Genomic DNA, 23,629 nt, shown 5'->3' with positions numbered 1-23,629 from the left:
GAAGGGGCTGGAGTCCTGGGGTTCATGGCTACCCTTCGGGACTGAAACCCTGCAAGGCCAGGATACGGCTCCATTTGGTGACAAAACAGCACTGTGAGTCACCCATGGGACCAGGCCATCTCTCACAATGAAATAACCAAGGTTGCACTGTGGTCAAAGCTGATTCCCGATGGCATTTTCTGCCTCTCTGGGCTCAGTGCTGTTGCGTACCCACACATGTAGTAGTGTCTGTACACATCTCTTAGCTGCAGGAGGGCAAGTGTGAGTGGAGGGGATGGTATGATCAGTAGGAGGACTTCTTAGGGCTGGTGGTTGCCTCCAAAGGGAGGCGCTGGAGGGTAGCAAGATCAGATAGGAGTGTGGACCAAGAGCTAAGAATAGGGTCGGGTCCAGGTTTCAGGCACGAGTTCCTGGCTCAGGTGGAGACATCAGTGCCAGCCCAGAAGTCACCGGCTAGAAACTGACAACAGAGTTGGACTGGAGCAGTGGAGCTCAGGTTTCTGGAGGGTGGGGCAGGTCAGGTCATAGAGCTGATAGGAGGCAGTGTAGGGAGAGGCAGGGGTTAGGACCCTGTGTACTAGGTGCTAGGACCATGTGAGCTCAGTGCTTAAAGTATACCCCATCTCACTTCCATGGCCTCCTGGTGGCTGGGACCCTACAGGTGGCCACACAGCTGGCAGATACTCGAGGCAGCCTGGGGAAAAGGGTAGTAGGAGGTGCCATTTGGCCCAGCCTGATCCTAATGCCTAGATGTGCCCACTGCCCAGCCCAGCTCTGGCCTTGCCTCTCCAGGGGAAGTATAATATGCGGGGGTCATGGGTGGCTCTGATATTCAGCAGTCCTGGGGTGTCTGCCACTACTTTTGCTGCCCTGGACTGTGTGTTCCAAGCCTTGGGCTTTAAAAACTGTAAGAGGAATGAAGTCTCAGTACAGGTGAGCTCTCCTCCTCCAGCCCCAGCCCAAGCCCCCACCCGCACTGAGCTCCCCAGACTCAGGCCAGACCATGGCTCTAACCCGTAGGGCGTCCTTGAGCTGGTTTGGTTCTGAGAGCAGCTGGATGCCCAGGGGACTCTGTGAGCTGTGCCCTTGTGGCCTCGATGGCCCCCAGTAGACAGCTGAGGCAGCTGCTGCCACTGGTCCAGGAGCTAAGTCGCTGTGGGGCCCTACAGGGCTGCACCCAAGTCTTCCTGCTGCTCTCCAGTGGTCCTGGGGGTGAGTGGCTCACCCAGGACATCAGATCAAACTGGGGGTGGGGGATGGGTGGGAGAATGTCCCTCCTGCCAACCCATAGCTCCAGCCTGCTTCTCCAACTGGCCAGGAGCCTGGTGCCTTCCTTACTGGCCTGGAGAAACTGCAGTTACTCTCAGGATCCCTGCTGTAGCTGCTCACAGAGGTGGGGCCCCCAGAAAGTATGTATGAGGTCAGGGACATGGTCCCCCAGCCCTTTGTGCTCTCAGCCAGTTTCAGTTAAATCCATTCTCATGGGTCTTCCTCCCACATCCATTCTCTGATCCTTCATGGTGGACACAGGCAGTGTGAGTCTAACTCTGCGTGCCCCTCCACACAGTCCAGGCTGTCTCCTGCCCCATGCCATGCCCCCATGGCCCAACCAGCCTCACACAGTCCCTTCCAGGCTATCAGTAGTGTCCTTCCTGAGTTCCTGCTGTCCACACTGGTGTTTCCAGCTATCTCTTTGACAGTGACTGCTGCCTGTTAGACTCTGGCTGGGTGCCCAGGGTCTGAAGGTCTCACTGGGCAGGTGGGTGGTGCCTGGGAGATCCTGGAGGTTGGGGTGGGGGAAAATTCCGTGGCTGTCCCAGGCTTAGTGTCTTTCCATGTAGTGCCCACCCTAGGAGGATTCCTCTTTAGCCCCACCCTCTGTGCCCACAGACCTCAGGGTTGGGGGTCAATGATTATACAGCCACTGTCCACTCAAGGCCCTCCATCCCCAGGGAAATAAATGACCTTAAGACCAAACCAGAGCCTGAGTCTTGCCTAAGTCCAGACTGCCCTCCCCATTCTCCTCCTTCCCTTCTGGCAAGTGGCTCCAAAGAGCCTTTTGTGGACACAAGGTTATTCAGACTTTCCTTGCAGTCTCTTCCTCACTCCCTACAGAGCAGCCTATTCCTCACTGCAGAGTAGCTCCTCAGCTGGCTTTGAGCCCCACCATCCCAGCTCTTCTTCAGGGTGGCTGAAGAATCTGCTGCAGACAGCTACTGCCCAGCCTTCTGGAGCTCCTTGTGGGGGGACCCTGTGCCTGAGAGGTGTGGAGCCCTGGAGGCCTAAGGTGAGGAAACATGATAGGAGTCCAAATCTATAGCCATAGTTGCATGCGGGACAGAGGCTGAGACTCATTTGGGAGAGGCAAGGAGCTGGGAGTCCCCTCAAACCATACTGAGAACACATTGGCCTTCTCTGTAGCCAGACCCTGGTCCCAGTCAGTGTTCAGTATGACAGTCACTTCCCTGCCTCAGGAAGCTGGTCTCCAGGGCTCCGTGACCTTCTGTACTGGCTGGTTTCTGCTTCCCCAAAGTCAAAGCTTTCCCTCCAACAGTCTCATTTTCTTTCTTGGACACACATGAGCACACTGCCCTCTCCTCAGGCCTCTTAACTTTGTACTGGAGCAGAACTGGCTCTGGGAAGCTAGACCTCCAGGTGACCTCCAAAGAGTTTGTGCTAACTCTCACAGAGAAAGCAAAGGGCTTCCTCTCTGTACCTGAGGCTGGCCACAGGTGGAGGTCAGCGGCAGAAGCTGGGAAAGTGCTCTTAGCCCCCAGGGAAGCAGGAGCCTAGGCCCAGTCTTCAACTTTGTCTCCACACCAGGCATTCTGGAAGGCTCTGGCTCAGTTCCAAGAGAGGCTGGACACCTGCACAGGGGCCCTGTGAGCTGTGCCCTTGTGGCCCTGATGGCCTGTGGGGGCGGGGGTGTCCCCAGGGACAGCTACTGGGGGCTAATGGGAAGGAAGTACAGCCAGAGGTGCTAGTGGGGGAACTAAGCTGCTGCCCCGCACTGTGGGACCACCCCAAGATCTTTCTTGCTGTGGGGGTGAGTGGCCTGTTCTCCTGCCCTGGATTTCCTTAGCCAGCCATTGGCCTCCCACACTTGCTGCCCATCTCCTCCAGGAAGCCCAAATGCTGGCCCTTCCTATTCCTTCTCTCACCCTTCCTACCACCGAGTCCCCGAACTTGAGCTTTTACCCATTAGCATGGTCAGTCAGTGCTCTGAATATTTCTGGCCTGTCAGACCATTTCTCAGGCTTTGGGGACTGGGTTCTTGCCCTGACCCCACTGTTTTCAAGGGTCTGTAGTCTACATGCTCCCCTGGGTACCCACCAAGTGAAACAGTCTGCCTCCCCTTATATCCCAGGAAACAGAGATGCTGGGGGGGGTGGTGTCACCGACTCTGTGGCGCTGGTTGTGGGCACCTCCCACATCCCTTCCCAGGCAGATGTCTTCCAGGTTCAGGCGCATGCCCCAAGTGGGTCTTGCAGTCCTTTCAGAGCCTGGACTTGGCAAGGCTGGTGGCAGGACTTGTCCCCAGAGCATTACTGGGGCTCTCAGCTGGGTTCCTGCCATCACCCCTGACTCCTCTTTGACAAGATGAAGGGAGGAAAATTTTCCTAAAGTGCAAAGGCCTTTGGGAAGCAAGAGCCTGGCAGCCACCTGGAGTCAGGCACAAGAAGCTTCTCTGAGGCCCCACAGCTGGTAAGCAGCAGGGCTGAGCTGTGGTCTTCAGTTTATCTTTTCTTCCTCCCTGCATTTCCCCCCCTATTGTCCTGTGCTGCCTTAAGCTAGGGAAGGGGAGCCCCTAGGGCTTGTGGAGTCCTAGGATTCTGGTGATGGGAGTTGACTCCTCTTGCAGGCAGCTGTTCCAGGGGCCCCACTTCAGGGAGCTCTGACCAAGCAGACGTTCTGACAGTGTGTGCAGCCCCTGAGGGTAAGATACCCAGGGGCCTTTACAAGGACCCAGTTTCCTGCTTTAAGATCTGGAGTGATCTTAAGGACAGCCTGGAGTTGAGGTTAGAGCCCGGAGGAGCCAGCCTAGTTGCATTTAAGTCATCTTCGTTCCATGGTTTGTTGTTTGTATCAAGAATATGATGACCAGGTATGGTGGTATGTACTTGTAATCTCAGCATTTGGGCCAGAAGGATTGTGGCAAGTTTGAGGCTAGTGTGGGCTACCTAGTGAATTCAAAGCCACCTTATACTGTATGCAGACCCTGTCTCGAAAACCAAACAAAAACAAAAGGATGGTGAGCACATTTTGAGCACTAACTTTGCCAGGCACTCTGGGTGCATAATTTTCTCTACACTATAAGTTCTACGAGGTCTCTCTTCAGTGCCTGGTATCTAGTAGGACCACAGTAAATGTCAACTACTGAATCTACTTGCGTGTTCACTCTGCACACTGCAGATATGGAGCAACAGTTTGTTCCAGAAATCCCTGGCCCCTGCCCTGTTCTCTGGCAGGATTCCTGGGTCCTCTCTGCTTGCTGCCTTCCACACCACCTACAGCTAGCCCCTGGCAGGTGGGGTGTAGCAGGCCGAGGCCCGAGCCTCATTCTCTGGCCCTCATTCCCTGACCTAGGCTCTGTGGCCTATCAAGACGAGAAAGGCTCAGACTTCGTCCAGATGCTGGTGGAAGTTATCCAAGCCAGTGCTAGAGGAGACCTTTTGGAGCTGCTGACTGAGGTTAGCGGAGGGGTGAGAGTGGCAGACCAGGAGAGATGGGCTGGGCAGGGGCCTTCTCCCAACCCTGGTGTTCTGAGTACCTCATAGTTACCCCTTTGGTGAGGAGGTATTTCCCTACTCTCAACAGTATGAGATGGCCAAAGATGTGACACTTGGCACCTGTCAAATTCAATCAACAGAAGGCATCACATGCACTAAAGGCCAAGGGAAGAGGACTCTGAAGGTCATGTGGGTCCCTGGGGAAGCACTAGGGAGCAGAGGGTACCATGAGGGGCTGTGGGAATCTGGCTTCATAAGGACAAGAGGATGAGGTGTTCAGGGTACCTGAGAGAGGATAGATTTCAGTACTTAGGCAGGCTGACAGGGAGGTGAAGCAGGGTATGCTAAGGCTGAGGTGGATGCAGGTAGTTTGGCTGATGGGCAACAATGGGTGGGGAGAGCCTCCCACTAGAGGAGTCTTTCTTTTCCTTGTTTTCTTTTTATGTAGTACTGGGCCTTCCCATTGAACTATATCCTAAATCCTTTTTTCATGTTTTAAATTGAGACAGAGGCTAGGCATGGTGATAATACACCTATAATACCAGCCCTTGGGAGGCTGAGGCGGGAGGATCACCTCCAAATTTGAGGCCAGCCTGGGCTACAAAGTGAGTTCAAGGCCAGCCTGAACTACATAGGGACACTGTCTCAAACTACCACCCCCTCCTCTGAATAAAATTGAGGCAGTGTATTACTAAATTGCCCAGGCTGGGCTGCAAATTGCAATCCTTCTGCCTCAGCCTCCCCAAATCCTGGGATTACAGGCATGTGCAATGTAGCCCAGAGGTTTGGGGAGTTTCTGAAGACAGCAGGGAATTCATACTAGGGCTTTGGGACCCTGTGAGGCTCAAAGATGTCCAGGTAGCCCTTGCAAGTTTAGGCATTAAAGAATAGCAAGCGAGGGCTGCAGAAGGTGCTAGTTGAGCCCCGCAGGACCTAAGGCTAAAGCTGAGCGCGGCCCCTCAGATCAACAGATGAGCCGGCCATGCTGGGCCGCGACGGTGACGCCCCGGAAAGGCCTGCCTGGCGATCCGAAGCTTGCTCCTGCGCCAGCACTGCTGGCAGGTCTAACGGCCCTGCTTCATCCAGGGTGTCCAGCTTCCTTCTGGCTACCGTCTCTGGACGTGGACACCTAGATGGCACAATAAGTATGTGTGTATAGTCAAGGTGGGAGAGGGCTTGGTCTCAAGAGGAGATCTGTGAAATACGTGAACCGATGGACGGCACATCTGTGCCCCTGGGAACCGTGCCCTGCGTCTGCGTCGGAAGACTCTAACGAGCTGGGCTTGGCTGGACATCCTAGGAGCGGCCCAGGCCCACAGCATCCCTTCGCACTCGCTCCCCATCTGCCCTGGCTCCGAGGCCTTGGAAACACGAGAGACGCGGCCTCTGCTTCCCCAGCGGCGGCGAGTCAGCTCCCGCCCAGAGACTCGGGCAGAGACCGCGGCAGATGCACCGCTCCGTGATAGGCCAGGCATGACAGGCCAAACTCAGGGCCAGGGGAGTGGTGGGCAGCCCCTGGCACAGGCGGCGGGCCACTGGGGGAAGAGATCGGAAAGGTAGGGGTGGCTAAACTCACTGAACGGATGCCCGCCGAGCGGTCCTGGCCCAGCTGCGCGGGGCTTCCAGGCTAAGATTCCCCAAGGGGCGGAGCTTCACGTAAAGGACCGAATTGAACCGTACTGCGCAGGCGCCTGACAAGCTTTATGGAGAAAGCAGCGAGCTAGCCGGGCGTGGGGCCGCGTGGCCTAATGGATAAGGCGTCTGATTCCGGATCAGAAGATTGGGGGTTCGAGTCCCTTCGTGGTCGCTGCGGTTTAGTTATTTTTCTGTACTTTTCCTGAAGGTTTTGTTCTCCGGATGCGCCCAGCGCGGGCCTCCGGCACTGTAGACGTCCAGGTATCTCTTCTTCCTGCAGTCAAGCCAGAGCAAAGGCTGCAGCTGGGTTGATACAAGATACCGGCCAGACACCGAGTATGAAGCCAGAGACAGCGAGCTGCGTTATTTTGCGTTCAGGTGGCGGAAAAGTGATAGACGACGTGGGTTTGGGTTGCATGGGGTGGGGGTCTCCAGGGCCTCAAAAGACATTCGGTATTTAAACATCTAATAGGCTATTATGATGATGTTCCACAATATTATGACTATAACCAGTGCCCCTGAAATGTAAACTTGAAAAGGAAAATGGCAGCTGTCTCAGGAAAAAAAAAAAAGGCTGTGAATGTAGGTGGGTTCTACTTCTATTCCTCCTCCCCCACAGGAGCTAAACATAACAAGTCTTGTTAATATATATTGCCTGTTAAAATAAAGCCGGCCTTGGTGGTTCATGTCTGTAATACCTATACTCAGGAGGATGAGGCAGATTTGCTAGCAGTTTGGAGCCAGTTGAGCAGTATAGTGAGCTTAAGGCCAGCCTGAACCAAAAGAAGATGTTGTTTCAAAAAGCAATCAATCAATAAATCTAATAGATTAGATTTTTTTTTTTTGCATTGGTTATGTACCTGTAAGTGGCTAGTGTAAAATGTACATTTAACATTTTAAATAGAGTTAGAGGATTGAGTTGATATTTTGCCTGGAGACATTCCTCTCTGAGGAACTCAAGTTTTGTCCAAGGTGTGGTGACACTGACTAACCCAAGCGCAAAGTGGCGGTGCCCTGGAGGTCGAGCGGTAGCAGACGCAGGTGTCCTGAGGTTGTGTTGACTGACTTTTACATTTCTGTGATGTTTCGGTGTTTTAATAAGGGCCCGTTAAGTACAGTTAAATTGTATAAGAACAACTCCGTGAGGTAAAAAACCCCAAAGGACGTGCTGAGAAGATAATGAGCTCATTGTCCCACTCCCAGATTAAGGTATCCAACGCCATCGATTGAGCTGGCTGGCCATAACCGATCCATTTTAGAGGGTCATTAAATGGGAGAACTTACGTCCATAAATCTTAAAAGAAAAGGAGCCCATCTACCAGGGACCTTCCAGGATCCCCACCTGCCTGGATGAGGGGTACAGGGAAAGGATGAAATAAGAAACAGACAAATTTAATAATGCATGATGGGGGGCTGGGAGGTCAGTGCCGCGGATGAGCAGAGACCAAGGCGCTCCAAGCAGGTCACTATTTATTAGCCAGTGTAAGGGCTGGGGTGGGGTGCTTTGGGCACGTTAAACATCGTAAAGGGAACAATCCAGGATCCCTCCCTACAGCCAGGTGCTAATCTCACTGATGAGAGGAGATACTTTCTGCATTCCAAAGCCAGCCCACCAGGCAGGTGAGGCAAGGAGCTCCTAGGACAGCTACTATGTCTGTTTACAATTCCCGGTCTCCAACAGATGGTCAAGAGTTCCAGACAGACTGGGCTACATAGATCAAAACCAACCTAAATTACTGTCTAAACAAACAAACAAACAAACAAACAGGAACCTGGTTTTACCCCATATTTGGTGTAAGGAACACGGGAGAGAAGGACAGAGACTGATGCCTTTTTCTTGTTATCTTTGGGGCATTAAAAGGCTCCTCCATGATTTGAACCTGAGCTTTCTACCATTCCCAGCTAGACGTACGTTAACAGTGGTGGTGAACCTATGGCACGTGAACCAGCGTGGGATGTTTGTATCATTGAAAGCTGTTTTCTTTCTTTCTTTCTTTCTTTCTTTCTTTCTTTCTTTCTTTCTTTCTTTCTTTCTTTTTCTTTTTCTTTCAATGTATGAAGTTTTTGGGATGGGTGTTCCCCCCAAAAAAAACTAAAATCTCAGTATTCAGGTTTAATTGCAGTGTTGGGACTTTGCAATTAACAAGTGGGTTTGGGATTAAAGTTTAGGCACTCGGTCTCTAAAAGATTCACCGTCACGCGCCAATAATCTGGTATAAAGCTCCTTTTTCTTTGTCTGTCAGGTCCATTTCCACGTGCGCGCCTCCTCTGGATTTCCAGGATGCCCTAGAATGGGTGCGATCTGAGTGAGTGGGCGGGACCGAGAACCGACAAAAGGAAAGCAGGAGACGCTGGGATGAGACCAGAAACTGTGGACTCCTGCGGGAGCAATGTAGAGCCTGGTCCAGGACCAGTCGGAACTGCTTTGCTTCTTAGCCCCAGTGGTCTAATGGATAAGGCATTGGCCTCCTACGCCAGGGATTATGGGTTCAAGTCCCACTCGGGGTACAGGGGTTCAGTTTCCTTTTAGGGAATGAGGAGTGAAATGAATAGATACTTTCCAAGGCTTTGGTTTCCTACTAATTCGAAGGGAATGCTTTGCTTTCAGATAAGGTATGTACTTTTTCAACTTTTAGCAAAAGAGTGCTGCAGCCTTTGTTTTAGGGAACATTTTTTCAACTTGATATAAGAAAAAACAATGATTGTTCCTCCTTAGATGTGCAAATGTATTGTGGTTGCAATGAGACCAGAAACTGGAATAGAATTTACACACATCCACATATACATGTGTGTGTGGGTATGTGTATATAAACATACATATATTTGGGAGAGGGGTGCTGGGGATTGAACCTAGGACCTCTTGTTTGCCCATACTCTACCACTGAGCTACATCCCCAGCTCCTCTTTTTCGTCTGATTTATTTAATTTTAGACAGGGTCTTGCTATATAGTTCAGGCTGGCCTGAAAGTCACACTAAGCCTCCTGCCTCAGTCTCCCCAGTGCTGGGATTATAGGCATGCACCACCACTCCCAGCTTCCTCTGCATTTTAAAGTCATTGTCCTTTACAAATACTTTCTTTCTTTTTTTAAGGGAGGGTCTTGTTTTGTAGTTCAGTCAGGCCTTTAACTCACGTTGTACCCCAGGCTGGCCCTGAACTCGTGGCAGTCCTTTTGCCTCAGCTTTCCAAGTTCTGGGACACAAATACTTTTTTAAAAAAATTTATTTATTTATTTTTGTATTTATTTATTTTTGTATTTTAGGGAAGGGTCTACAGGGTGTTCAGGGTCTTACTACTAGATTGGACTCACAGTGATCCGCCTGTTTACAGCCTCCCAAGAGCTGGGATTACAGGAGAAAGCTACCACGCTCAGTCTCAGAGCACCCCAGGGGCAGGGTAGGCAGGGCCACAAACATATTTTTTAAAAAGAGATAAAACATAGAACAACTAAGGTTTTTTTTTTTTCCTTTTTGAGACAGGGTCCTGTTATGCAGTTCAAAGTGGCTTTGAGCTCACTTTGTAGCCCAGGCTGGTCTCAAACTTGAAACATAGGACAACTAGTTTTCTTAAAATCATGGGCAGGATGGATGTATGGACAAAACCAGCTCGTCCATAAGTTGATCATCATGTAAACTGGGGTGCACAATACTATTTTCTCTGGCTCAGTACATGTTCAAAATAGTCTACAATAAGGTGTTCTTTTTTTATGTCCATCTAATACATGACTTTAAGCTGGGCATAGATGGTGGCATATACCTATAATACTGCACTTAGAAGACTGAGGCAGTTGGATTGAACTCCAGACAAATCGGTGCTAAACAAACACAGAACCAGCCACGACTTCACCCTTGACATAAAAAGTTTTCCCGACTACAAAGGATGATGTAGAGTAAAACTGGAAGCCTCCTATGCCATATATCTCAAGGAAATCAGCACTGAAGCCCCCATCATATACAGAAATTAAAAGAGTTCTGGGGGAAGGGGAGGGTGTAGCTCCGAAACTGAGCCCTTGCTTAACATTCTCAAGGCCTGGTTCTGATCCCTAGGGCCACAAAAGCCTATGGCTTTGCTCCTCCTGCTTCCCAGAACAAACTAGATTTTGTCCTCAGTGTCTCTAATAAAGTCAGAGATCTCTGCTCTACAGCAGCATCATTCCTGTTTGTACACTGCCGACAGAGAACAACCACCACAGAGCTAGTTAAGGATGCTGATGCTCCCCTGACCAAGTTTTTGTCTTCTCCCCGGGCCTTCCCGGCAGGAAAGTGAGTGGGCATATAGGCAAGATAGGCTCACACCAGTGTTCCTCTAGAGTCCAACACATGGCTGAGGCAGGAGGATCGCAAATGCAAGTTCAAATTTAGCAAACCAGTTTAGGTTTCAGACCCCTGTCTCCAGGTTTATTCACTTGTGTTTTGGTTATTTGAGTCAAAGTATTGTTATGTAGTTCAGGTTGGCCTTGTGCTCACTATGTACCTAGGCTGTCTTCAAAGTTGCTTCAGTCCTCCTACCTCAAAAAATTTAAAAATGTAAAGAAGCCTAGGGAAGTAGATCATTTTTTTGTGGGTTCAGTCCCCAGTATCAAAACAGAACCAACAACAATCAACTTTAACAAGGAACTTTTTTTTGGTCTTTTTGGGACAGGGTCTCACTATGTAGTGTCAAGCTGGCCTTGAACTCACTTTTAGCACAGGATGATCTCAACGTCACAACAATCCTGCATCAGCTTCCCGAGTGCTGGAATTACAGGCGTGCGGCACCATGGCAGGCTAACAAGGAAAAGTTCTGAACATTCTGTTTGTAAGATATATGTAAAATTTCAACTTCAAAATACATTAAAGAGCTAAAGACCAAGGATCGTGGAGGAATTTTGTGAGGCGAAGTGTAAGCTGGGAGAAAAGTAGCGCCCAACGTGGGGCTCGAACCCACGACCCTGAGATTAAGAGTCTCATGCTCTACCGACTGAGCTAGCCGGGCAACACATTTAATCTTGTTCCCTTCGGCCTAATTGAAGTGTTGCAAAAGTTGTACATGCTCCAATTCTAAGAGTTTGGTCTAGATTTCAACGAACTGAACAGCATCGCAGGGGCTGCAGTGCCGCTGAGCCAACGGGTCGACCTGGCGTAGGTCGAGCGTGGCTCTCACCCTGGTCTCAGCTGCTGTGTGTCAAGGATCTGTACGTCCGCTGCAGTTCCCGGGGGCTGCAGGGTCTGGGTCAGTGCGTTGGTCCCTAAGCAGCTCGGTAAAAACCCTCCTAACACACGAGAGGTGCTTGGGCCAAAGTGGGCAGACCTCATATTCAAACTCAGCACTCTCAGGTTTCCGCCGCGGGGACAAGCCAGGGAGACCTCCTCCGCCTTCCCAAAATCTCACTAAGACCTTGTACCTCTCAAGTTGGGAGAGTTCGCACAGTGAGCCCGTCTGGTAAGAAACGAATCGTGACTGCAGCTCTGACTCCTGTACCCGGGATCTCAGAGCTCCGCAGGGTTCCCTGGCCAAACCTAGGTCCCAGGGCTCGTGGCCGAGGTCGGGACCCGCGGGGGTCTGGAGGGAACTCTGCGCTCCTGGCGGGCCGGGTGGCAGGCCGCTGTCCTCGCTGTCATTCTCAGAGGTCCTGGGCTTGGGTGCCGCGTAGGACAGAAGTTCTGGCTGGCACCAATCGTGAGACTGCCCTGTGGGCCCTGGACCTCCTGACGGCTCAGACCTGGCCCGGGGACTCTCGGCGTCTTCTCTCCGGCCAGGTACTCCAGGCGCGGCAGCTACTCGCGGATTCCGGGAACCCGCGTCCCAGCGCGCCGCGCCTGTCTTCAGACGGACCGGACCCGGAAGCCGGCCTGGGGCGGGAGCAGCCGCGGTCTCAGACCTGCAAGGAGCTGCGTCAGAAACTTATCCAAGGCGGCTCGTTGGTCTAGGGGTATGATTCTCGCTTTGGGTGTGAGAGGTCCCGGGTTCAAATCCCGGACGAGCCCGTTTTTTTAATGTATAATTTTTCTGAGTGAAGGCTCTGGAGCTCCCTGAGTCTCCGGTGTAGGTAGGGACGCAGTGGCAGACGGGGTTGGGCCATTCCCACCCGCCTGCATTCTGCCTGCCGCGCCTAAGTGCCCAGCAATTATGGGGTTCCAGTATGATGCTTTCTCCTGGTGTATAATTTTTAGTGTCATGAGTTCAAATTTTGCATGAGCCCAGCTTTTCAAAGTCCTTCCCTCTGCTTTTGGTACTGGGGATTGAACCCATGCCCTTCACACGGAACTACATCCACAGCCTGTTTTTCTTAAGAGACAGGTTTTCATGAAGTCACTAGATTCAGGCTGGGGCCCAATTTGTGATCCTCTTCCTTCAAACACCACGAGTACTGGCATTACAGGCATGGGCCACCATGGCCAGCCCCTTTTTATTTTTGAGGGGTTGTCTGAGATGCCTTCGACAACGTGCAGAGTGAAAGGAAAGAGTGCTGAAAAATCTGTCCACTCTAAAGGACAGGAAAGGAGGCTGGGAATGGGGTTTTCTGTACCTCAGTGTAGGGACCACGAAAGGCAAGGGGTCACCTTGGTGTTCCGTGGTAGTCCAGAGGGCTGTCCTCCAGACAAAGCTCTCTTCTCCATGCTGCAAGAAAAGCAATTATTTTAATAGGTTTTATTATAATTCCAGTATGGTGAGGAGCTAAGGAGGGAGAATTATAGTGGAAAAAAAAATTTAAAGAAAGAAAGAAGAAAAAGAAAATTTTATTGTTTCCAATGTCCAAGAAAAGGTTGGGGGCATGCCACCATAGGCTCCAATGAAAGTGGGGGTGGGAAGTTTAGGGGAGAGATAGTCCGGAGACTATACAATGGTTTTCCTGGAAAGAGCAGACCAGGAAGTAAGCAGGTTTAGAACTAGTTGGTTTGGTATTTTCAGGGTCTCTGGAATGTAGGGACTGTCCCTAGTTGCCTGGTGCCTGGTCTTGGTGACTAGGGCAGCTGAACAGTAGCCAAAGGGTGAGGACCTCATAAAGGAGGTTGCTGGTGGTAGGCGAGATGGAGTTTTCGTTTGGTGAATTTGCATTTGAAGACATGCAACCCCAGAGGAATTATTTGCTATTTCTAGCAACTGACTGACCTAGGAGGTGTAGTCTTCCCACAGCTGGTGAGGCCGTCAGTGTCAAAGCATCAGAATGCAGAACATAAGAATGGTTAGTAGCACCAGGGCCTGGGGACTCTGGCAAAAACTGTGGGGCCTCTCATGCTGGGGAGAATGACCCAAGCTGAATCCTAGAGTCAAGTAGGTCTGGAGATTACTGTCCCCACCAGGTGAGCTGAGCACAGGTGGAAGCTCTAGGGTATGTACCCATCTATTATAGTCAGGGTTTACAAGGGAAAGGATTGAATACAGGACACTTAATTTTTAGGATTATTTTATAATAGTCACCCAAACAGTTAAATGCAAAAGAGTGCAGAAAATCTGTCCACATACTAGAGACCTAAAGCATCCAGTTGAGGACCTGGATCCCACCTCAGTGTCCTTCAGGAGTGTGGCTGAGGACCTAGAGCCCATGACAATGTCTTCCATGAGTCTAAGTGGAGGTCAAGAGCCCACAAAAATGTCTCATGCAAGTCTATATAAAGGGGGAAGGTCCAAAGTTCAGTGATGGAAGCTAGAAAGTCTGCACAGGCAGGTTGAGGGATCTGCACTGGATCTAGGAAGTGACACTCAAGATAAGGACCAGAGCTCCCCCAAAGGACTGCAGCCATCCTCAGTGACATCGAGGTCTCAAGCTCCTCCAATGATGAGAACAACCAAGTTCATATGAGAAAAGTCGCAGCCTCCTGAGGGCTAGGATTACAGGCTTGTGTGTACCACACCTGGCATAAATCCCTCTTCCTAATCTCAGGGGCCTATGTGCTGGGGGTCCTTCTCACACTCCTGACTCTCTCACTCCTAACCACAGTCAGGTCTCTTGCTCAGGTCTCCTGAGCCCACTGAGTTGCCTGGGGAACCCTTGCTGGATCCCGAGCCCCCACCCTCACCCTCACCCTCACCCCCATTAGTCCCTTCTCCTGTACCACATTAAGACTCATTCTCCTTAGGGTAAAGTCATTATCAGTCCCATTCGCTGGGGAGTCCCACTTCATGTCTGTGAGATTGGGGAGCAGAGTGAGATTCTGGAGGGTCCTTCCATCTGCCAGGAAATTAATAGGCTAATAACAGCAAGAAAGGGGGACAGTAGATGGAAAATGGCAATTGCAGATCAGTAAGCGTGGAGCCTGAGTAAACTCACCTAGCATAACAAGAGCCTGCTACTAGCTGACCTGCTGGTCAAGGGGTGTGCATCTCACAGAGTGTAACCCATCTCAAGTTCAAATCCTAGCAACCCAAAGCATCCAGACAAGCCCTAGTTTTAAGGACAAACAACAGGATGGCTCTCCTGAGTTCTGTGACAAGGACCCAGCCTTTATTAGAGGATCCTTTCTGGTGGTGGTTCCCTTTGAATAGTGGTTGGGTGTTTTGTCTTCACCTTCTGAAAAGGGCAAACTTAGTGGATTCCACCCGATGTTAACCTGTGGAGGCCTATGTGTAGCCAGGGAGTTGCTGGCGTAATCCCTCTCTCTGAAAGTGAAGGTGCTAGCAAAAGCTACTTTACAGACTGTAGATGGGTTCTTCTGCCAGTAACTATAATGTCCCAGAGCAAGACAGCATAGTGTAGCAGACCAGAAGGATACAGCTGACAGGAACTGGTCAGTTACTTCCCATCTTTTAAGATCAGTCCTGACAGCAAGTCAGAAGTTAAAAGAGCACAGCGCCCAACATGGGGCTCGAACCCACGACCCTGAGATTAAGAGTCTCATGCTCTACCGACTGAGCTAGCCGGGCAACTGTAACACCCTGGGATGTATTTTAACTAGCTAATCAAAGAGAGAAAGCTGGTCAAACTTCAGGAGAAAGTGGAACAGCCATCTCTACCTTGGTGTACCTATTGTGCATCCTGCCTGTGGAGACTTTCAGGGGAAAGCAGAGCCTCACTTCTACTCCGCGGTGCCGCCCAGGGAACGGGGCCAGGAATTAGCCGGGAGCTGAGCAACTTTGGCGCAGGGGATTGAGGCCAGACTGGGGTGGGGTTGGGACTTAGGGTTATACTAACCTAGGAACCGACAGGCAAAATTTAGCAGCTGCTTGCAGCCCTGTTCCGTGAACAGGTCCCAGGGCAAACTCGTGCAAATTGAGCTCACCAAGCTCTGACACCCGGCCCAAAATGGGGGAGGTATTGAATTTGTATTAAAGTTGGCTCGCTGATTACATTCCACTTGTTCTCATGGGAAGCCCACATACGGCTCCCTGGAATTACTTAAAATCACTTTATTTTTAGATGTAAAAACATCAATGGGCTAGGTGGTGTAAGCCTGTAATCCCACTAGTAAGAGGCTGAGACTGGGGTAGGAGAATCATGAATTCAAATCTAGTCTGGGCAATTTACTGAGACGGTGTCTCAGATAAAAACAGGGGACACCTTGTGCGCGTAGGTCAGTGGTAGAGCACTATTAGGTTCAATACCGGGAAAAACAACAAGAACAAAATCATCTGTGTGTATCTGTCAATGATCCTTTTTTCCCCCCAGAACTAGGGATTGAACTCAGGCTGTTGTGCTTGCCAGGAAAGTGCTTATTCCACTGAGCCATCTCTCTAGCCCCAATGATCTTTTTTCTCCCAAGTGAGACTTTCCAGATTCTTTCCTATGGCCAGGTCCCCAGTGACACCCCCTGGCTGGGTGGGAAAGGGGAGCCTGTGGCTGCGTGCAAGCCCAGCGAACATCGATTGAGCTCACCGTTAGAGCCACCTGGAGCTCGCGGGGTCGAGATGTCTCAGGACCTGCTGTATAAATCAAGACCTGAAAGGAGAGGTGAAGAAAAGCTGGGCCGAGGACAAAGGGGTCCATTTCATGCGATACCGAGTCCCGGAGCCCCACTGAGCACCCCTGGAGGTTATCAGAAGCCGCAGCGCAAAACGAACCAGCCCCAGCCAGCGGCTCCCTGGTTGGTCGGCCCGGGGGGTGGGGTGATTGGGGGGGAGCCAGTCTGAGAGCCACACTCGGGGGTGGAGTGCAGCGTGCTCTGGACAGAGGCTGTGCCCCATTCCTCAAAATACCTAGACTGGGGCTCCAATTGAGGACTCGGAGATTAGGAACCGGCGCAGGCTGGTAAAGTGAGAGAGGAGCAGCCTTGAGAGCCTCCGTGGAAGGCGGCCCTACCCCTGCTGCAGTGGGGCTCCTGTCTCCGGATTCCCACTGGATTCTTTGGCCAGATGCTCTGTTCACCTATTAAAATGCCAGAGGGACAGCTCCATGGTAGTCACATCAGTGGCATCTCTCCAAATCCACTCAGCTGTGCCTTTATTTTATTTTTTATAAAGCTCCTTTTTTTCACACCCAGAAAAGCAGAGAAGGAAACTGGGCAAATATGGTTTCCTACCTAGCTCATTTGGTAGAGTATAAGGCCCTTAATCTCAGGGTTGTGGGTTCAAGCCTCCTGTTGAATGTGGAGTTTTGGTTAACATAGGAGCTATTAATGGGCCCAACCACAGGCAAAAAAAAAAAAAAAGTTACACCAAGAGAGGCAATTAAGGATTTCAAAAGATGTGTCCCAACTGAAGACCCCAGGTTTAGTGGCCCACAGGGGCTCAGATCCTAGAGCTGTCTTTTGAGGTAGTATCAGCACTTTTTGTAGTGCTCTTAGGTTAAAAGAAATTACTCAGCAAGATGGATGGAACTTGAGATCACACTTGAGTGAAATAAGTTAGACACAGATGTTAAATATTGCATGCTTTCTTTAATAGGAGAGATCCAAAATATAAACAAAGAGTAAAATAAAAGTCATATTAAGCTCTTCCAGGTGCAGCATATAAAGGCTTTCACAATGGTCCAGCGCCTGATGAACCGTCGCAGGTTTTTCTACAACACTGTCTCTAACAAAACTAGGCTGTCCTGAACCCCAGGGAACAAAATTGTTTACCTCTATACCAAGAAGGTTGGGAAGGCCCCCAAATCTGTGTGGTGTGTGTGCCCGGGCAGACTTCGAGGGGTTCGAGCTGTGCAGACCAAAGTTCTTATGAGATTGTCTAAAACGAAGAAGCGCATCAGCAGGGCTTATGGGGGCTCCATGTGTCCAAGTGTGTCCGCAACAGGATCAAGTGCACTTTGCTTATTGAAGAGCAGAAAATCGTCGTGAAAGCCTTGAAGGCACAACAGGATCAAGTGCACTTTGCTTATTGAAGAGCAGAAAATCGTCGTGAAAGCCTTGAAGGCACAAGAAGAGTCAGAAGAATAAATAAAAAAATATAGCTGTTGGAGTAATAAAAGATGGAAAGGCTTAAAATATATATATATATAGCCATATTAAGAAACCCGGAAGTAGACTGCAAAGATGGGAAGGGAATCTGAGGAGGGGGCGGGGGAGACAAGTGGGAGTAGAAATGATCAGGATTCGATATTTATATGTATCAATTCCCCCAAGTTGAATGTAATCACTGTGTATGTCAAACATACACTAATTTAAAAAAAAATTAGAGAGGTGCAAGAGAGATATTCATGCCTTTTTCCTTGAAAAAAGAAAGAACGCCCGTTCAATGCTCCAGGTAATTAGCTCCATGCACCTGCGTAGATTTTGAAGGAAAAGAGTCTCATATAATACCTGTATTAGTTTGTCGTTATTGTCACAAATTGTCACAAACTGGGTGGCTTAACACAAAAGAGGCATATTGTCACCGTTGTGCAGGCCAGCGCTGTGTCCGTGAGGCGTCTCCTTCCTCACCTCCCCCAGCCTCTGGTGTTTCCAGAAATCTTCGGTGCTTTCCCTGGCTTGAGGACGCCTCCGGCCCTCCAAGCCCCGCGGCCCGCGCAGAGCCTCCCTCGTCTCCGTTTCCTGTTTCAGGCATTATTCATAGGGTTAGAACCCACCCCATCCCTCTACAACCACTTTCTCGACATACTACACCTGTAAAGATCCTCTTTTCATGGATTTGAGGGAGAGGGGCGGCTGTTAAGCCCCGCAGCGAGCCTTTTCAAAAAAATATGTAAGGTTTCTCACCCTCGCCCCCACCAGACGCTCGCCGCGGATCCAGCGAGTTTCGCCAGCCCCGGAAAGGAATCCAGGACCCGGGTTCATCCAGCAGGGTCTGTCCCCGCCAAGGGTTCCCTGTCCTCACCTCGGCGCCCGAAGCCGCCACATTCGGGGTCTTTCCTTGACCCCAGCCCCGCCCGCAGCTTTTCGCCGCAGCGGGTTCTGATCTGGCCCGCTCCGGCCCGTCGCCGCGCCCGCGGGCTGTGGCCCACCTGGGTGCCCAAGTCCATGCGAAGGCAGAAGGTCGTCTGGCCCGACCCAGCGCTGCACCGCGGGGAGTCACAGGTCGGCAGCGGCCTCTGAGCCTTCTGGATTCACTGGATGCCATAAGTCAGGATTGGGGGCTTGGCCAGGGCCGCGGGGGAATACTGGAGGGTTTTAAAGTACGAGCCGATCCAAATTTTGGACCCCAAACTCGTCGGAGGCCTAGCGGATACTCAGCAGTTACAAGGCAGGGACGCCTTGCTGGGTCTATTTCTAGCGATCCGGGCCCGGAGCCCCTAATCTCGCTGCCTAAAAAAGCAGCTTTCAGTTTCCTGACCCCGAGAGAAGGACGGCTGGAGGGAAGTTTACTAAAGAATTCCAGAGATGGGCAGGAGAGGTTGGTTTGGGCCAACGCCTAGGTCAGGTCCGGACCCAGCCTGGGGTTCCCGGGCCTCTATCTGACCCCGCGAGTGCGCGTGTGCTCCTTCCTTTCTGTTCAAGTCTATCAATTCCGCGCAGGGCGTTCCACTCTGTTGATTCAAAACCCCAGGTTTCAAGGCAGTTTCCTCCAGTAGCAGTGAAAAGTGATTTGTGGATAGTAAGTTACCACAAATTCTTAGTGGAGTACCTCAGGTAGCCCGGCTAGCTCAGTCGGTAGAGCATGAGACTCTTAATCTCAGGGTCGTGGGTTCGAGCCCCACGTTGGGCGTAGTTTTTAACTGTATCTAATCTTGGTGATCAGTAGATTACGGTAGTTTGCGGTCCCGAGTTAAAAAACTTAAAAGGAACTAGCACTCCCGGGCTCGTCCGGGATTTGAACCCGGGACCTCTCGCACCCGAAGCGAGAATCATACCCCTAGACCAACGAGCCACCTAGCTATGGCCGTTCTCTAATACTTTCTTCACCTATCTCCCGTTTCCGCATGCCTGGGGGGCATTCCCGAAGGAACGTCTTCCTTTGTCTCCGGGCCCCGGACAGAGAATCCCTGAAATCAGCCCCATACAAAGCAGGAGGGCTTTGGCACTGACCGAGGCCGGGGTGATTAATTTCTGGCCCGAAGGAGTGGGGTCAGAAATGGTGGCGGTGGGCAGTGTGTTGAGGGGCCTTGGAGGAGAAGGTAGGTTGGAGAAAGACTGCTCCGTTGCTGGGCTTAGGGAGTGAGGAGTGGATGGTCATCAAATCAGATTCACAGTTCCACCGAGCCCTCAGCGCCTGAGCCTGTCTGAGGCTGGGCAGAAGGGGACAGTTTTTGGGCTGTGGCAGTTCAGCCAGTTCCTTACAAAAGTCCTGGATCTGAAGCCCTGTTGCCTAGCCTCCTTTCCCCCTCGTTCCAGCCCTAGCACTTCCGGGTTGCCTGGCAGCTCAGCCCCAGGGTTCCACCCCTGCGCTCCTAAGGGAATCCCCAGGCTCTGAGACGCTCACTCTCTCGGGAGCAGCTAAGTTACCTAAGGCCTCAGGTCAAAGAACAGATAGAACTGGTCGACACTTGGTCGCCTGGCTAGCCCTATGATTAGGGCACTAGACTTTTCTTACCAGGGTCCTGGGTCAGGGTGTCTCTTACTGCATCTGATCTGCAAGGATCACATTGCGGAGTTCCATCCTGCTGTGCACTTCCATCCTGCTGTGCACTTCGGTCCCACGCAGCCTACTTAGTTCCCTGATGCAGCCTGACATAAGGCTCTCTGTGATTGTGTGTGCTGGAGAGATCTTTTTGTCAAAGCCAGGGTGCAGTACTGGGTGGCTGTCCTCAAAGATGTTCGTGTCCAGTAGTGCCTGCTGTCTCTCATGGGGCCCATTGATGAGTTGCCACCCACCCTGGAGGGCCACGGGAATAGCAGGAAAAGGAAATGACCGATGCTCAGCATCCTGGGCCTCATTTGAGTTAGCAAAGCCCACGGTGAAGGATCCTACAAGGGTTTTCTTCCTTAGAGACCATAACACAGCAGAGAAGAAATTCTGTAACCTGGCTCCTCCAGCAGCTGACCCTTCTCTATTCTTAGCAAGAATTTCAGCTTGGCTTCATGGGCTAGCCATACAACCTTATTTCTCTACTCAGCCTTATATCAGGTTCCACCTTGGTTCAGCAACGCTGTCCAGAGCCCTGACCCCATGGAGTTGTGTTAGGAGAGAGTTTGACTCAGGTTCAGTCAAAGGGAGTAAGTGAGGGTGGGTTCAGGCAATCCTCCTAATGTAGAGGAAATAATGTAATTCCCAACCTGCTAGATGTGGGATATACCTAGTCTGTGTTCCCCAAAATCAAAGAATGAATTCAAAGGAACAACAGAGGTAAAGGGTAGGAAAAATTCACTGAGGGAGATAGCTTCTGAGAGACAAGAGGTGACCTGAAGGTGAGTTGCCAAAGAACCCACTTCTCAAAGGGAGTTTTATAGAGCAAAATCATGAGGTGGGTACAATGCGGGTCAAAGCTATGATTAATGAATAAGATTACAAGTACAGTTGCTTATTGACCCATTGGGGAGCAGGTCATATGGCAAGTGCACCTGGAAAGAACAAGGCCCTTTTTAGGAAGGGATGGATCAGGAGGTCTTGATCACCCACCTGGCTGACTCATGTCTGCCTAGACTTCATTGGACTGAGTGATACCAATTATCTTATCCCTTGGGGAGGCATGTGGGCTTGGCCATTCTGTCGTTATCTCAAGACCTGGCCTGCAATGGACGCACTTCCAGCCACAGTTATAATGGGTTCTCGCCGTCTACACCGACTCATGAGAGGGCCCAGCCCTGTATGACTGCCTATTAATACTTCTACCTAACTTAGTTGTCTATAATATTCCTTCCTTGGCCTTCCTAAGTAGCTGAGACTACAGGCATGTGCCACCATACCCATCCTGGGTTCTGTTCTTGTCTTCCTTCCTTCCCTTTTATTTTACTTGCAGTAGACAAAAACAGAAGCCATATGGGTGATATGGACACAGGACAGTGAGCAGAGCTCCCCTTGCCTTCTTTGTTTCTCATAGAAATCATTAAAATTGGTGTTTACAGTCTGATGAAAAGATACATGATGTGATGGAAATATACAGTGAATATTTAAATTTATTCCAGTAAAAGCTACATTACCATTGATCCCCCTCAAAATACTCCCCTTCATCTTTAACACACATCTCATTGTTCTTACCATTTCTTGAGGCAGTCCTGGAAATCCTCCTTCATGAATGTCTTTTTGAGGTGTGATCAAAACTATGGTGTTGGGGGCTGGGGAGATAGCTCAGCGGTCTAAGGGCCTGCCAGGCAAGCCCAAGGACCTGGGTTTGAGCCCTGGTACCACATGCATGTCAGCCTGGAAGCAGTGCTGGTCACTGAAATGGGTGGTCACTGAAATGGGTGGTCACTGAAATGGGTGGTCACTGAAGTGGGTGGTCACTGAAGTGGGTGGTCACTGAAATGGGTGGTCACTGAAATGCTGTGTGGTGCTGCATGCCTGTAATCCCAGCGCTGGGGAGTCTGAGACAAGAGGATCACTACAAGTCTGAGCTGTGTAACGAGTAAGACCCTGTACCAGATAGATAGATAGATAGATAGATAGATAGATAGATAGATAGATAGACAGATAGATAATTTAAAAATATGGTGATGAGTGGGTATGGTGGTGCACACCTGTGATCCCAACACTGAGGAGCCTGAGGCAAGAGGATCATCAAGAGTTCAAGTCCAGCCTGAACTATATAGTGAGACTCTGTCTCGAAAAACAAAACAAAAAAAACAGGGTCAGGAACCGGGGAGATGGCTCAGTGGAATAAGTGCTTCCCTGGCAAGCGCAAGGGCCTGAGTTCAATCCCCGGTTTTGACCAAAAAAACCAAAAACCAAACAAAAACAAAACAGGGCTAGCCAGATAGCTCAGTGGATTAAAGTGTCTGTGTGCCTGCTTAAGCAGAGCACAGTAGCTGGGTTTGATTGCCAGGCCCACCCCCATGGCACATGCCTTGGGAGGCTGAAAACAGGAGAATCACTATGAGTCTGATCTGTGTAGTGAGACCTTGTACTAAGTACATTAAAAATAAAAAATGGTGAATGCTGCAACAAATATTTTTAGACTTTTTTTTTTCTTTTTGTACTGGAAATTGAACTCATGACCTTGCACTTGCCAGGCAGGCACTTATGCTTGCTCAGCTATATCCCCAGCCCTTTATTTTCTTAGAATTGTTGACTTGTGGGTTTTTTTTTTTGTGTGTGTGTGTGTGTGTGTGTGTGTGTGTTTGTTTGTTTCAGCCAGCTCAGCCCGCCCTGGGGGTGGGGCTAGGGGCTAGTGTAGCATGTGGTGCTGGGGATCGAATCACACAGTCCCTTGCTTTGCTAAGTTTGCCTAAGCAGGCACTTTAGACCGCTGAGCTATCTCACCAGCCCGTATGTGTGTGTGTGTGTGTGTGTGTGTGTGTGTGTGTGTGTGTGTTTGAACAAATGTTTTTCATGGTGAGCCCTCTTCTCACCAGTTCCCACATGGAGTAGCCCTGAGGATGAGAAACTGACACTTCCCTCAGGACAGAGGGATCCCTGAAAACCAACGCTCTGCACACCGCATTACAGAACTTGCTGAAACAGCTGGTGGCTCTCCGGTGCTCTGAGCGGTCTGCCTTCCACCACGCTGTGCATCTTCTCTACCTATAATCAAGAAAAGGGAAAAGCAAAAACAAAACGGTGAATGCTGCTGCCAAGTGCCAGCCAACAGAGAGACCATCCTGTAAAAATGTGGAGTTGTATCCTTGTCCACTTTATTCAAGGGACCTGCCACTGTGCAACTTCTGGATCTTTCCAAAAGTCAAAATCACCATGAAAGGTCAATGTTTTGAATTGATTTAGGGCATCGAGGCAGCCACAAACAAAATACTTCCAGAACTGCTTCAGGACATGGTAGGAAACATGAATGAATAAGTAAAAGGGAGTATTTTGAGAGGTATTAATGACAATTTCTTTTTCTTTTTTTTTTTAAACATTTATTTATTTATTTATTTATTTATT

General features: G+C 50.4%; 6 non-coding genes across 6 annotated transcripts; 3 read left to right on the top strand and 3 right to left on the bottom strand.

The window, feature by feature from the left end:
- The first annotated feature begins 6,464 nt into the window (after positions 1 to 6,464).
- Positions 6,465 to 6,537, top strand: Trnar-ccg. Its single transcript has one exon. It is a non-coding gene; the product is annotated as a tRNA-Arg (tRNA).
- Positions 6,538 to 11,265: 4,728 nt separating this feature from the next.
- Trnak-cuu lies at positions 11,266 to 11,338 on the bottom strand. Its single transcript has one exon. It is a non-coding gene; the product is annotated as a tRNA-Lys (tRNA).
- Positions 11,339 to 12,258: 920 nt separating this feature from the next.
- On the top strand, positions 12,259 to 12,330 carry Trnap-ugg. Its single transcript has one exon. It is a non-coding gene; the product is annotated as a tRNA-Pro (tRNA).
- Positions 12,331 to 15,135: 2,805 nt separating this feature from the next.
- Trnak-cuu lies at positions 15,136 to 15,208 on the bottom strand. Its single transcript has one exon. It is a non-coding gene; the product is annotated as a tRNA-Lys (tRNA).
- A 4,079-nt stretch (positions 15,209 to 19,287) lies between these two features.
- Positions 19,288 to 19,360, top strand: Trnak-cuu. The gene has a single exon. It is a non-coding gene; the product is annotated as a tRNA-Lys (tRNA).
- Positions 19,361 to 19,450: 90 nt separating this feature from the next.
- Trnap-cgg lies at positions 19,451 to 19,522 on the bottom strand. Its single transcript has one exon. It is a non-coding gene; the product is annotated as a tRNA-Pro (tRNA).
- Between the last annotated feature and the right edge of the window lie 4,107 nt (positions 19,523 to 23,629).

This window comes from Octodon degus, unplaced genomic scaffold, assembly GCF_000260255.1.
Source record: "Octodon degus isolate 3935 unplaced genomic scaffold, OctDeg1.0 scaffold00021, whole genome shotgun sequence".
NCBI classification, from domain to species: domain Eukaryota; kingdom Metazoa; phylum Chordata; class Mammalia; order Rodentia; family Octodontidae; genus Octodon; species Octodon degus.
The sequence above is the reverse complement of the archived record's forward strand: the minus strand, read 5'-3'. Positions and strand labels throughout refer to the sequence as shown.